The following is a 14,556-nucleotide window of genomic DNA, read 5'->3' on the forward strand; positions in this document are numbered from 1 at the left end:
TGCCATCAAACAACTAGAATCAACCTCTCACACTGTGATAAAATGCTGTTGGTCCTCAAATCATGGGAAACAAGGGGGCTTTGCTTGTCCTAAGGGGACTTTCTTTTCAAAGCTGGAAAGGTCATAAAATAACTGCTAACACTTTTCTAACCTCTGGTCCCCTTCAAGGCGTGGAACTGAGGGTTGTTTTGTCTTGAATCATGATAAAATATAACTAGTGCTGGTTTCTCAGTCACCGTGTCATTTATGATGTCCAGTATTTTCCAGGTTCTGGTCCTTGATCATGGTGAACCTGACTTATGAGCTATATTGAATTTCCTTCTAAAAGCCAAAACAATATGTTGTAGATGGCTATGTTTGACTATTTTATGATGACTTCTTACCTTCGTCTCAAGAAAAATGACATTCATACTAAATGTCTCTTTTGTGCCTATTGAAACATCTTTATTCTTTTACAAGGTTTGCCTGGCTTTTATTGTCATGCTTTTTTATGAAGGCAGAGACATTGAATGAATGGCTATAGTTTCTACATTTAAATAATCTTTTTTAACCTCCTCATTTATATATATGGGTTTTTATAATGTGATGGTTTCTTTTTTTCTTTCTGATGTGTCTCCTTGGCTTAGCTACATCCCCAGTTATTCAAACATGAATCTATGTATTGCTGTGAGGGGAATTTGCAGACGTAATTGAAATCCTTATTCAGTGGGCTTTAACTATGGGAGATTATCCGGGATAATCTAGGGACTGATTAAAGCAGTCGAAAAGACTTAGAAGCAAGGCTTATACTCCTCAGCCCTGATCCTCATTTTTTTTTTGACTGCTTTTTAACTGTGGGATGTGTGTGTGTGTGTGTGTGTGTGTGTGTGTGTGTGTGAGAGAGAGAGAGAGAGAGAGAGAGAGAGAGAGAGAGAAAGAGAAGAAAATAAATTGTGCTTATGTTTTAAATTTTTTTCTAGCTTTACTGAGATATAATTTTCGGGTTTCATCTATGTTATTGCAAGTAGCAAGATTTCTTCATTTTTAATGAATGGATAATATTCCATTGTGTGTATTAACAGAAGAGATAACAATTGGTAGCAAGGATGTGGAAAAAGGAGAACTCTTGTGCATTGTTGGTGGGAATATATATATATATATATATATATATATATATATATATATATATACACACCACATTTTCTTTATAGTCATCTGCTGATGGGCTCTTAGGTTGTTTGTATGTCTTGGCTATTATGCACAATGCTGCAGTAAACATGGGGGTGCAGCTGTATCTTTGAGATCTTGATTTCATTTCCTTGGATATATAACCAGAAGTGGAATTGTTGGATTATATGGTAGTTCTGTTTTCACTCTTTTGAGGAAGCTCCATACTGTTTTCCAGAGTGCTTGCACCAATTTACCCTCCCACCTTGATATTGACCTCTTGTCACATATATGATTTGCAAATATTGTCTCCCATTCCATAGGTTGCTTTTTCACTTTTGTTAATTTTTTTTTTTTTTTTGATATTCAGATGCTTTTTAGTTTGATAAACTCCCTTTAAAATTTTTGCTTTTTTTGCTTGTGGTTTTGGAGTTATATCCAAAAAATCATCTCCAAGACCAGTATCAGGGAGCTTACCTTCTATATTTTCTTCTAAGGAGTTTTATGATTTTAGGGATTACATTTAAATCTTCAATTCATTTTGAGTTAATTTTTGTGAATTGTATAAGCTAGGAATCCATTTTCATTCTTCTGCATGTGAATATCCAGTTTTCCCATCACCATTTATTGCAAAGTCTATCTTTTCCCCACTGTGTATTCTTGGCTCCCTTGTCAAATAGTAGTTGAACCTATAAATGGGGGTTTATTTCTGAGCTCTCAATTCTGTTCAGTTCATTTGTGTGTCAATGTATAGGTCAGTATCATACTGTTTTGATTACTATAGCCTTGTAATTTAGTTTGAAGTAAGGACGTGTGATGCCTGTACCCTTGTACTTCTTTTTCAAGATTGCTTTGGTTATTTGGTGTATTTGTTGTTCTATATAAATTTTATTTTATTTTATTCATTTTTGTTTCTGTATTATGTCTATTACTTTTTTTTTGAAATATAGTCAGTTTGCAATGTTGTGTTAATTTCTGGTGTACAACATGGTGATTCAGTTATATTAGTTTATCTTTCCAGATCACACACAAGTTGATAAATATATAACTAATAAATATACAACTGACCCTATTATTTGAGTGAAGATTTGAGGAATTAGTAAAACAAATGATAGTGGATTATGCTTTCATCATTTGGATTCTTTTTCAAAAGTCTAGTAAAAGTAGACTTATTTAACAAGTTTATCTTATAATTTAGTTTGCTCTAATACCAGCCTTCCCCAGATTCTTATGTGTTAAACAACCAGAAGTGAACATGTAGTTACTATTTATTGTAGCCTCAAATCCTAATCGGACCTTTGGTGGGTTAAATTGTATTTGAAAGTATTTTTAAAACCTTGCAAGAGATTGCAGGTAAGGTGCCTCAGACAGTTGTTTTGGTTACACGGTAAAAATGTTTTTGCAAGAAGACTAAAAGCCATTAGGGCCAGGGCATCAGAGATACTTGTGGTTTTGATTTAGCTGGGATTTTTTTTCCCATTACTTCTTGCTTTACACATCAAGGGGAAAATCTGATGCTGTGCATAAGAGCAAGTTTCACATGGAAGATTCTTTTCTGGTATTTTAAATCCTGGGAAAATAAACCCTTATTTTTATTTCTTGTACTTGGAGCTGTAACAGGGAAAAATCCTATAATTTATAATCCTAAAGGCTTCTTCTTGTCTTGGATTTATTTGTCTTGTATAAATTAATTAGCTCTTCAGTATCTTCTTCCATGAGTTACTTCTCTTTAGCTGCTAGATCCAAGCCATACTTGGGTGTTCAAGAAATGACCAGAAAACAAAACAAAAAAGAAGTCTTGCTTCCCTTCTAGTATTGTCCAATCCACTTTAACAGGAAAGAATTATAAGAGCTTGATAATGGCATCTAAAGATATATAAAGAATTGTCAAACTGTTTATAACCAAAGGACGTTTAAAATTAATTTTTATTTTTAAAATTTATAAATTATTCTTATAATTATGATTTGATAAAACCAAAGAACAGGGATTTGTTCAACAGGGAAAAAAAATGCTTTGAGTAAGCAAATGTAGCAAAAAGTTTTGTTTGATGTATTAAATATAAATATATGTATAAATATAAATGTTTATATGTAGATATATTAAAACACCTTTCTCTCCCTTAGAATTCACGAATACACATGTGAATTATTATTTTTTGGTGGTTATTTAATATCAGAGACAACTTTTTAGCTAGGAAATTAGCAATCCATATCAGGGGTGGTTTCTAAAATTCTAGAATACATTTCTAAATCATTGTACAGCATAACAACATATCAGAAATTCTACCAGACTGTGATCTCCTTAAAGACAGGATCCATTAATTCCGGTAAGTACTGAATATACAAATGTGATACAATTTCATTTAGAAAAGAAAACATTAGGTTTGAAGCTAGAAAAGCCATCCTTGTTTCTCTGAACTTTAGATGAAATGGCAGAGAATGGATTGTTTCTGTAGAAATGAAGCCCTAACCAGACCTTCGCAGGTGCAAAAACAGGGATAAGTTACCCCAGTTCTCCAGAGGCAGACTGAACAAGACAAGAGGGGCTTATCTCAGACAAGTACAGAAATAACAGAGCCTCGTGCCAATTTTTGAAAATTAATTATTCAAAAAGAGAAAAGTCACATCACTGTAGCCACTTACTGGAATTCGCAGGAGGCCTGTGTGGAGCTGCTTTCCTCGTGTGATCTCAGAGACACACAACGTGACTCTGCAAAACACCCAGCTTCCTGCAGGGGCTGATGATAGCCCATAGCCTGGGGGCATTGATGTGAAAGAAAACCCTTATATTTCATCTTCAGAGTTGATAGTGGAATGTGATGATATTCAAGGAAAAGCTGCAGGTAGAAATGCACATCCTCTGGGGAAAGAAAATCAGAAGTTACCAGCACAATTACAGTTAGTTTCTGTCATAACTGTAAGCTACTACAAACATTGAGCAAGGACTCTATAAAGACTCCAAATGACTATACAGAACTTGAAACTGTGCATTTGTGTGTGTTTTGATCATAAGTCTAAAATGAAATTATGTGTTAATTTTTAGGATTTTTTTTTAATCAAAAGAAGCATTTAGTTGGCCTGAGTTAAGTTCTGTTGCTGGCGATTAGGTTCTTGTCTCGTCGTAGAAAGAATTCAGAGACATGACATGGAGGTGAAGAAAGTAAAATAAAGTGAAGATTTATTAAGGGATAGTTCACTCTCAAGGGGAGAGTGGGCAGGCTCAGGTGAGCAGCTGCACTGAGTTTCTTTTAGCAAGTTGGTTACATAGGATATAAAAATGAATGGGCAAAATATTAATTGGGGAGGGAAGGGTTTGGGGTTGTATTTTCTGATTTTCATCCTAGCTCCACCTTCCCAGTGGGAGGAGGGATTCTGTCCTTAATTAGTCTAAATCGGGAGTGTCATAATGTTGGTGCTGATGGGTACTTCTAATCTGCAAGGCTAATTTTATTGAGATGAGGGCATAATGAGCAAAAGGTTACATTTGGACACTGGAAATTCCTGTCTTTTCTCACCTTTCTTTGTCTGCCTCCAGGACACTTGTCACCCCAAAAGGTGTGATCTCTTACCTGTCCCAAGGTTCCTGCTTTTCTCTACCCAAGGACCCCCATTGTTCACATGATGTATGATTTCCTGCTGTTTGGTCTGTGCACCTCCTTTTTTCTGCCTATTCCTGCCATTTGGCCTACGTCCCCCTTTCTCTTCTCATATCTAGCTAACTGCCTGCTCTAACAGTTCTTCAATGGCAATTCTGCTCAGTGGAGACAGTGGAGCAATGGGTTTTTGAATGTATTATAAGCTATAACAGATATATGTTATTCTTGTTTGCCCAGCACCTTTCCCCCCTCTACAGGAAGAAGTATGCCAGTTTTCCTCTGGGGAACTGGATTACCTATTCCCTGCCCAAGTGTCCAGGAGAGACTTCACAGCATGAAAACTGTGACCCTGATTTCCCAGAGCGTGGTGTTTGATTTGTGGAAAGACACCTGACCTAAGTGGGCCGATCAGAGTAAGTTCTTTTGGTTCTAAGTTGAGCTTTTCTAAAAGACATGCTCTTTATTTTCTGCTAGACTTGAACATGAAAGGTGTGGATTAGCTATCTTGCTTCATTGTGGAACCTGAGAATAAGCCATCCCATTAGGGAACAGAGGGGAGAGAAGGAGAGAGCCTGGCTATGCTGAAATAGTTCAAGCGCTGGGCTCAAGTTATACATGATTTTTAATCCATGTGATCCAATAAATTCCTTTATTTGCCAAATTAGCATGAGTAAGGCGTCTATTATGCAACAGAAGGTGATTTAACTAATATGATAACTGAATAAAAAGCAGGCTCCTATTCTTCTGCCCTTTTGAATACAGTGAAGTGTTTATACGAAAAAACTGAAAGAAAAATTATCAGGTTACTCATGCCTCAGAAACTGAAAAGTTCACCCAAGTATATGATTGCTTTGAATGTTGGCACCAGAAAAAATGAAACTAAAAGATCTGAAGAGGGTATTGATAGAAGCATTTATTGAATGTGTCTCTTGCAAAACAAGTTTAATAACACATAATGTTAATTTTTTAAAACTTTAAACACTGGGAGAGTATTATTTCCCACCTTTTTAGAGCCCCCCCCCCATTTGTAATTCTTATTCCAGGATCCTTTGTAAAATAATTGATTATAGTTTAATTTCCCTAAACTTTGAAGGGCTAAATAATTGTCTGTAGGTATAGGGGCAGAAAAAGTTTCCCCTTTTCTCTTTTAGGTTCTTTGACTGGTCTAGTAATTAAATTGATGTAAGACAGAGTAACAAGAGAAAAACAAAATTAATTTTGTACATACGAGATTCCCCTAGATATGAGACCCAAGCGTGGGGGCTGGAGGTGTAAATTGATTTCTACTTTGAACATTCTTCTGGATTTTGGACCCCTGAATTGATTGACTGTTCTAGAAAGGGTACTTTATACTTGAAATGCATCATTTGATTGAACGGAAATGTTTGTTTGCTGAGCCAAAAGCTGTCCTCTGGGAGACAATTTCATGCCTTCTACAAACCCTAAGTTTCTTAGCACTTGTCAGTTTGCATGGACCAACACAGACTTAAAAACTGTAGAAACATCTTGGCTGCAGGGGTTTATTTCCTTGGTAATACTGACTGTGGCTTGTGAACATCTGAGTGCCAGAAGCAATGAGGCCCTTATGATTTTGGACAGCTATGAAGTAAATCTAGCCTATATGATGGGTATGAACTACTTGATGAAATAAACTTTAAAACACGGGCAATTGTAGGCCATGCACATCGCCCATGCTTTACCTGCTCCATGTATTTGGTAGTAACAAGTACATAAGGGGAATAAGTTTTCTTTGGGTTCTTCACAGTAAACTACTCTATATGAGCAAGTCAGCTGTGCCTAGCTCTTAGTTCAATAAGTTGTTTTCACATTAATTAATTTCTGCATATTAAAGTGTTCCCCCAATCATGCCGAAAATGTTAACCTGTCCTTTCAGTTTGTGCTGTTAAGAAGAATCACATCATGGATTGCATTTTCAATCCACTATGCACAGATTGCCTTCAATGGCCGGCAAACGCAAGCGCTGTGTAGTTAGAGCTGCAGAAAAAAAAACTGGAATCTTTTGAATATTGCATAAGCACATATGGGATTTTCGGCTTTAGCATCCTATGAAAAGGAGGGTGATCAGATTGTTTTGAAGTAAACAAATTATAGGAAAGCTTTTGCCAGAATCCATTGAATTCATCTTCTGTTACCCAGGGACTGGTTTTTTTTTTGTTTTGTTTTTGTTTTAATTCCAGATGCTTGGAATTAATTCCACATTCAAAGCCTGTTGTCTAGAGGAAGAAAGATAGGCTCCTTTATAATTTTTTAAGAGGTTAAAGGTGGGAAAGTTTCTTAATTTATTTTCTTGGAGGAAACAAAATATAGCAAGACAGCATTATAATCCCTTTTAAGGATTTATTGAAATGTCAAACTCAGGGGGACTGAAGCTGTATGAGGAAAATGAATAAATAGCAGATTAGCATTTAGACAATATCCTTTCATTGACTATAGGAAATAATGCTGAATAGAATTAATTTGGATTTTGGACAGGAATTTGAATAGTAGAGGTAAAGCATGCAAGTAATTGGGTAAATCTGAATCTTGTAAGAACATTTACTAGAAAAAATTAAGGAATAGCATGATGACAAAGGTTCTTTTGGAGGCTCTAAGTACCAAAAACTAAGAAAGTAAGGATTTTGTACTTATTCAGTGGTTTTCCAGAATTTAAAAAAGAAAAGTCTCTTTTTTTTTCCCTTTTCTTTTAAAATCAAGATTTTTTTTTAGCACCAGTACAGTTGAGAACTAAAATGTATCACTGGTATTGAAAACCATAATTTGTTGGTGAGTTGTCCAGGCTAGAAGTAAAATGATTTCAAACTCTGTCTGGCCAGTTTCAGTTGGAATAGACAAAGAATGACCCTTTAACTCATTATTTGAAATCTTTGGATCTCTTTAGATAAAGAAAGGGTACATCATTTTTAATAGAAAGTTTTCTTCTACATAAGAACCTGTTCTGACAATTTAATGACTGTAGCTTATGGAGCATAAATTCTGGACATTTCAGCTATTTTCTCCACTCTCATTTTAGATCTAATTAGAACTAGATGGCCTATTTAAATGTATACATGCAAAAAATATTTCTATTTAATGGAGAATCTTAAAATACCCTAAATTAGAAAGCCATTTACTTTACTGATGATGTCTTCAAACTGTGCCATGACTTGATCAGCTCTTACAACTAAGTGGAATTAATTTACTTCATTCATTCTCCTTCCTAGATGGTATGACCTTTCAGGTCCTTGTTGGGAAAGCTTCTTTATTATATGTCTCAAGATGCCTGAGTCTACTACCACTTTCAGTGTAGAAAATACAGGTTCATTTTTCTCTCCCAGGCATGCTTTCTAGTAGAAGAATCTGGAGAGAAAAGAAGTGGAACTCTGCCACATATTGGCAGGAGTAACTAGAAGGCCAAAGAGCTTATGGAGAGACAGCCTGCTCTTAAGAGGGAAGTGATGGGAACAAAACCACAGCTGCCCAGACAGTTGTTTAGATGAGACATCATAGTCTTAAGAATATTGCCCTACCTTTTGCACTCCTTTCTCTCCACTCCTGTTAGTTTATTTCAGTGGGCAACTGTGATGAGGATATCCTTGGGCTGCCTATTCTTAGAAAAAGGGGAAAAAAAAAAAAAAAAAAAGAAGAGTAGGCTCAGGATCCCAGGACATGGGCTACAAATGTGGTTGTGGCTGTCGTGGTTAACTGAGAGTCATAATATTTCACCTGATGGCAGTGCCCCCATTGCTTATGGAGAAAATTGCCTAAGAGAACATACTTTGCCTTCTTTGCATGGGTCCTGGGCCATCTTACAATGCTAAATGAGGCGTGAAGAGCCTAGAGAAGCAGTGTGTGCCCAGAGCAGTGAGAGGTCGTGGACCTGACACCCTCTCCTGTCCTCTCCCCGTCTCCCTTCCTCCTTCCTGTCCTGACTCTCTTCCTTAAACGGCCATCTCTTCTCTGACGCTCATTTCTGCTCCCTCTCCACTTCTCTTCACTAACCAAATGGCTCTTTTGTGATATAGACTTGACTTACTACAAACATATAATAAAACTTGCCGTTTATTAAACCAGCTCTCTTTAGTGTATTTGTCATTGCTGTAATAGCCAAAAGTGAGCCAGGAGAAAAAAATAAGATCCTCCAAATCCATTAATCTCATGACCTCATCTGATACTGTGGTTTCTGTCCCTTGAGCACAATTACATTATTTAAGCATAATAACAGTGATTTGAATTTAAAGATGCCCTGAAGCTGTGAGTAGAACTGAAGACCTATTACATTAGTATGGATCTCTTAGTATAAAAACACCATTTGAATTAGGGCATGTCAAGTCTTAACTTTTTTTTTTAATTGAAGTGTAGTTGATTTACAATATTGTGTTAGTTTCAGGTATACAGCACAGTGATTGAGTATTATTTTCAGATTGTATTCCATTACTGGTTATTACAAGATATTGGATGTAGTTCCCTGTGCTATACAGTCAATTCTTGTTGCTTATCTATTTTATATGTAGTAGTTTGAATGTGTTAATCCTAAACCCCTAATTTGTTTCTCCCCTCTTCCCTCTCCCTTTTGGTAACCACAGTTTTGTTTTCTGTGGCTGTGAGTCTGTTCCTGTTTTGTATGCAGAGACATTTGTATTATTTTTTAGATTCCACATGTAAGTGAGATCATTAATATTTGTTGTTTTCTGTCTGACGTCTTTCACTAAGCATAATATTCTCTAGGGCCATTCATGTTGCTGCAAATGGAAAGGCCCAGTGGTTTTTCCACAGCGTGTTTGAACATGAGGTAACCATATATCTTTTGCATGTATATTAGATTATTTAAATGCTGAGTGTAAAATTGGAAACATATTTAATTTCCTTAAGTATATTCAGCAGCATATAGCAATTAAAATTAAGTTTTTCAACTTTTCAAGTCTTTCAAGGCTAACAGATCTCTTTCCTTTTTGATCCAAAAGAAGCTGTTTGAATGTGTATTGTTACTTAATTTTGGTTAGGCTTCAGATGATTTATCATAAATGATTTAAAGATTCACCCTCCTGTTGTTGGGCAAGAAGACCCTCCCTTTGTAAGGGATGTTTTGATGTTGGAATATCTTTTATCTATTCACAGAATCCCTATCATCTTTCAATTTAGTGTAGCCACTTAACATTGTGTCTTTTCTCTCTCACTTCTAAGTCCCCCATACCTTGAGAGAACCTCTAATTATGAATAGTCTTGGTGGAGGCAGTGTCTGCTCCCCAGCGTGGAAATGCAAAGGGTCAGGTCCTTGATCCTGATAATACTGCTTGGGTATGACTGACACCTAGCTGTTTGGATGCTCCTGCCAAGGATTTAAAATCTTAAATTACTAAATACAAGAAAAGACAGCTGGGTTCACTGGAGTGGCTGTGACATAGAGTGTCCAGTGGTGGTGGTATCCTGGCAGATTATTACTGCTAAATATTATTCATGTGCTTCCAGCTTCTTGGGTTTTAGAGATGTTTATTTTGTAAGTCTGATCATTAAGTTTCCATCAATTGTGTGAGTCCTCAGTACTTTTCCAATAATTTTATTTTTGGTAAACAGAGCTAGATTTAGTATCTGTGGTAGATAAAAATACCAGCCTTGGTCCTTAGCTTGTGTTTATATTCAAGCTCCTAGCTATGTGATTTTGCAGTCCTTCTCATGAGAGGTGTTGCGTGCTTCCTCATGTCTTGACTTTGGGCTTGGCCGTGAAATTGCTTTGTCCAGTGGAATGTGGGTGGACAGAATAGTGTGTCAGTTCTGAATCTAGACCTTAGGAGGCATCGTGTTTCTGCCTGCTTTCTTATGCTTCTGCTATTGACATGAGAAAGCTTCTTTGGGTACCTTCTGCTCCCTTAGCCCATACCTCAGAGTGAAGACTTATACGATAGGCCTTGGCCCAACCTGCAGTGAGGGGCAAAATCTAGCTGGACCCACAATTTGAATATATACCACAACTTCTTTATTTAGTCATCTGTTGATGCACATTTAGGCTGTTTCCATGTCTTGGCTATTGTAAATATGCTGCTATGAACATTGGGGTGCAGGTGTCTTTTTGAAGTGGGGTTCCTTCTGGTTATATGCCCAGGAGCGGGATTACTGGGTCATATGGTAAGTCTATTCCTAGTCTTTTGAGGGATCTCCATACCATTTTCCACAGTGTCTGCACCAAAGTGCATTCCCACCAGCAGTGTAGGAGGGTTCCCTTTTCTCCATACACTCTCCAGCATTTATTGTGTGTGGACTTTTGAATGATGGCCATTCTGACTGGTGTGAGGTGACACCTCATTATAGTTTTGATTTCCATTTCTCTGATAACTAACGATATTGAGCATTTTTTTTTTCATGTGCTTCTTGGCCATTTGTATGTTGTCAATGGAGAAATGTTTGTTTAGGTCTTCTGCCCATTTTTGGATTTGGTTGAGAAACACAGATATGTGGTGGTGGGTCCAGTTGAGTTTAACAGAACTGAACATCTCATGTTAATCTGCAGATTTCTGAGAAAAACATTATTTTTGTTTTATGCCACAGAGATTTTGTGTTTGTATGTTTTGTAGCACCCAGTAGCTAACTGATACATATGTGTTATATGCAATTAAAAAGTATTCTAATCAATGGAATACATTGATGTCAGTAATATGAAGGAAGCATGTGTGTAAGAGCCTATCCTTTGCTCTGTGAGGTTGATCGTGTCCAGCCTGAGCAATTGTGTTTTTCTCTTCTATTTCATCTTTTGGTTGGAATGAACACATAACTTAGTTTTCACAGTAATGAGATGTATGGGAAGTCATATGTCTATGTGTGTGTGTGTACGCGTGCACGTGAGTGTGTGTGTGTCTAAAAAGTTTTTTTTTCTTTTCCTAATAAAAGAAGATACATTGGAAAACGTGTTCTCTCTCTTCTGTTCTTTTCTTTCCAGGAGCTGAGGCAGTCTGTGTCCAGTGAGGAACACCTGAGTTTAACACAAAGGGAGTGAACTTGGGTACGTGATGTCAATGAACCACTCAACCAACCCTGGACTGTCCTACCTCTGAGGTTTGTATCATTTGAGAGAATACATTTTCATTTTTAAGCTGATTGGGTTGGGTTCACTTGTTGAAAGTAGATTAGCTAATATGAATGTGGTGTGTATGGAGCATCAGAAGAACTGAATGCAGTAGAAATTTGGCTGAAAAGAAGAAAATAGTTCCGGTCGCCCATCATGAAACTGTAGGCACACAGCAGCTGGTGTTAAGTGGTATGTAAGCTTTATACAGTGGAAAGCAGCCCAGATCTACCTGGCTTTTCCTCTGCCCTTCCTGCCACAATTTTATTGGCTCTGTGTCAATCACCAGTCAATGATGGGAGACATACCTTAATTGCTGACCCTCTTTGCAGAATCCATATCTACAAACTCTGACCAATAAAGCACTTACCCACCTTTCACTTTTGGAGGGAAGTTTGGCAGGTCATATTGGCTCCACATCTCATCTAAAATCAGATGGTGTATTGTTTGATGCCCAGGCTGTATCCCAGACCAATTAGATCAGAATCTCGGGGGTTAGGAAACAAGTGTGAGTATTTTTCAACCTTCTCAAGTCATTTCCATTATGCAGCCACAGTGGAGAACCACTGTTCCAACTTCTGTCCTCCTATAAATGAAGCACCAAATCAACCCCCATATCAAATGTGTAGACAAGAGAAAAAAGGCATAGGAAAGTAAAGCCCATGGAGGGATTCATTATCTATTGCTTTGTAGCAAATTACCCCACAATTTAGTAGCTTAGAACAACAACAAGCCTTTATTATTCTCAATTCTGTGTTCTGGAGTCTGGGGACAGCTTAGCTGGTGGTTATGCTGAGGGCCTCATGCTGTTGTCATTGCTGTTGGCCAAGGCTGCAGTCATCTGAAGGCTTGAATGGGGAGAATCTTCTTTTAAGATGCTTACTCGCATGGCTGTTGATAGGAGGCCTCAGTTCTTTGCTAGCCTTTGGCATCAGCCTCCTGCCAAGTGCTTTTCTTTCCAGAGCTGCTTAAGTTTCCTTGAAACATGGCAGCTGACATCTCCCAAGCAAGTAATTCAACAGAAAGAAAGGTAGAAGCTCTGATTTTTTCATGACCTAGACTTTGAGGTCATATGCCATCATTTTCATAGTATTTTATTGATTATACAGGTCAGCCCTATTCAGAGTGAGATGGGACTATGAAGGTTTTAATACCAGGAGTTTGGAATCATTAGGCCTATCTTGGCTACTACCGTTGGATAAAAATGAATAAATGATTTGTCCTCATTTTGAGGGTGAATGTCTGATAGGCTGAATGATAGAAACCCTCATTTGTGGCTTCCTTGAGGAGCCTTCATCAGAATCAAAATACTCTGTAGAGCAGCCCTACCAATTTCTCAAACACCAGGTGGCTGGGAAGAGCCTTTGGGTTATCTTAAAAGACATTATTGAAAAGCACAATGCCCTTTAAGGAAGTCCACCTCTGCCATTACTTGAACTAGTTTTGTCCAGATTCAGATCAGTTGAGACTCACAGCTGATGCCTAGCAGCAAGTATAGAGGATGTTAGCTTCATTAGTACCGGTTCTTCTGAAAATGAAAGGACTTACAATAACTATCAAATGTCTATAGCTATCCAAGAGCCCTCTGACACTAAGAAGCCTAGCTGTCTGAATTATTTGAAATTGAGTCTTCTCCCTCACCTTTTGGATGTGGGAAAACAAGGATCTTCAAAGCAGCCTTCTGTCTTCTCTATAATTCCTTATCTCCAGAGTCATATACTCTTTCCCAATCAAAGACCACCTGTATATAATATTGCCAAATTTATATTTCTTACCCCGATTTCTCCTATCAAATGCCAGACTTGCATTGCCCGTATGTGACAGCTCCTCTTGAATGACTAATGGGAATCCCAATTTTACTTTTCCAAATCCAAACTCCTTTTATAACTTCGAAATTTTTCCAGCTTTACAGAGACATAATTGACATTAACATTGTGTAAGTTTAAGGTGTACAATGTGATGATTTGATGTACACGTATATTGTGAAATATTTACCACAATAAGCTTAGTGAACACATCCTTCACCTCTGATAATCACCCTTTTGTTTTTGTTATATGGTGAGAACATTAAAGCTCTACTCTCATAGCAACTTTCAAGTATGCATACAATATTGTTAACTATAGTCACCAGGCTGTAATTATACCCCCAAAACTTATCAATCTATACAGAAAGTCTGGATCCTTTGACCATTACCTCCCCAATTTCCCCATTCCTAGGCTCTTGGCAACCACCATTCTTCTCTCTGTTTCTATAAGTTTAATGTTTTTAAAGTTCCCATATAAGTGATATAATACAGTATTTGTCTTTCTCTGACTTATTTCATGTAGTATAATGCCCTCAGGATTCATCCATGTTGTCACAGATGGAAGGATTGCCTTCTTTTTGTGGTTGAATAATATTTCATTGTATATATACACAACACATTTTCTTTGTTTATTCATCCATCAACAGACACTTAAGCTATTTCCATGTCTTGGCTCTGGTGATTGATGCTACAGTGAACATGGGAGTGCAGATACCTCTTTGAGATAGTGATTTTATCTCCTTTGGGTATATACTTAGAAGTGGAAATGCTGGATCATATAATAGTTCTATCTTTAATTCCACAATGTAAAATCAAATTCTTAATTTCTTTCTCTACATTGGTTCTTCTATTTTCTTCTCTTTCTTAATATCTGTTAATTTCATTCTTCCATGTTGCTCAGGTGAAAATTTTGGAGTTATCCTTGAATCTTTCTTTCTTGTGTACCTCACATGCA

At 37.1% G+C, this 14,556-nt stretch overlaps 1 long non-coding RNA gene across 1 annotated transcript in view; it reads left to right on the forward strand.

Moving 5' to 3' along the window:
• Positions 1 to 14,556, forward strand: part of LOC116662675 — a 180,607-nt gene that overhangs the window by 14,437 nt on the left and 151,614 nt on the right. Inside the window, exons 4-5 of the long non-coding RNA XR_004318660.1 lie at positions 5,000 to 5,155; positions 11,671 to 11,786. This is a non-coding gene — a long non-coding RNA (uncharacterized LOC116662675). The remainder of the gene's footprint in view (positions 1 to 4,999; positions 5,156 to 11,670; positions 11,787 to 14,556) is intronic.

Source organism: Camelus ferus, chromosome 3 (genome assembly GCF_009834535.1).
Source record: "Camelus ferus isolate YT-003-E chromosome 3, BCGSAC_Cfer_1.0, whole genome shotgun sequence".
NCBI classification, from domain to species: domain Eukaryota; kingdom Metazoa; phylum Chordata; class Mammalia; order Artiodactyla; family Camelidae; genus Camelus; species Camelus ferus.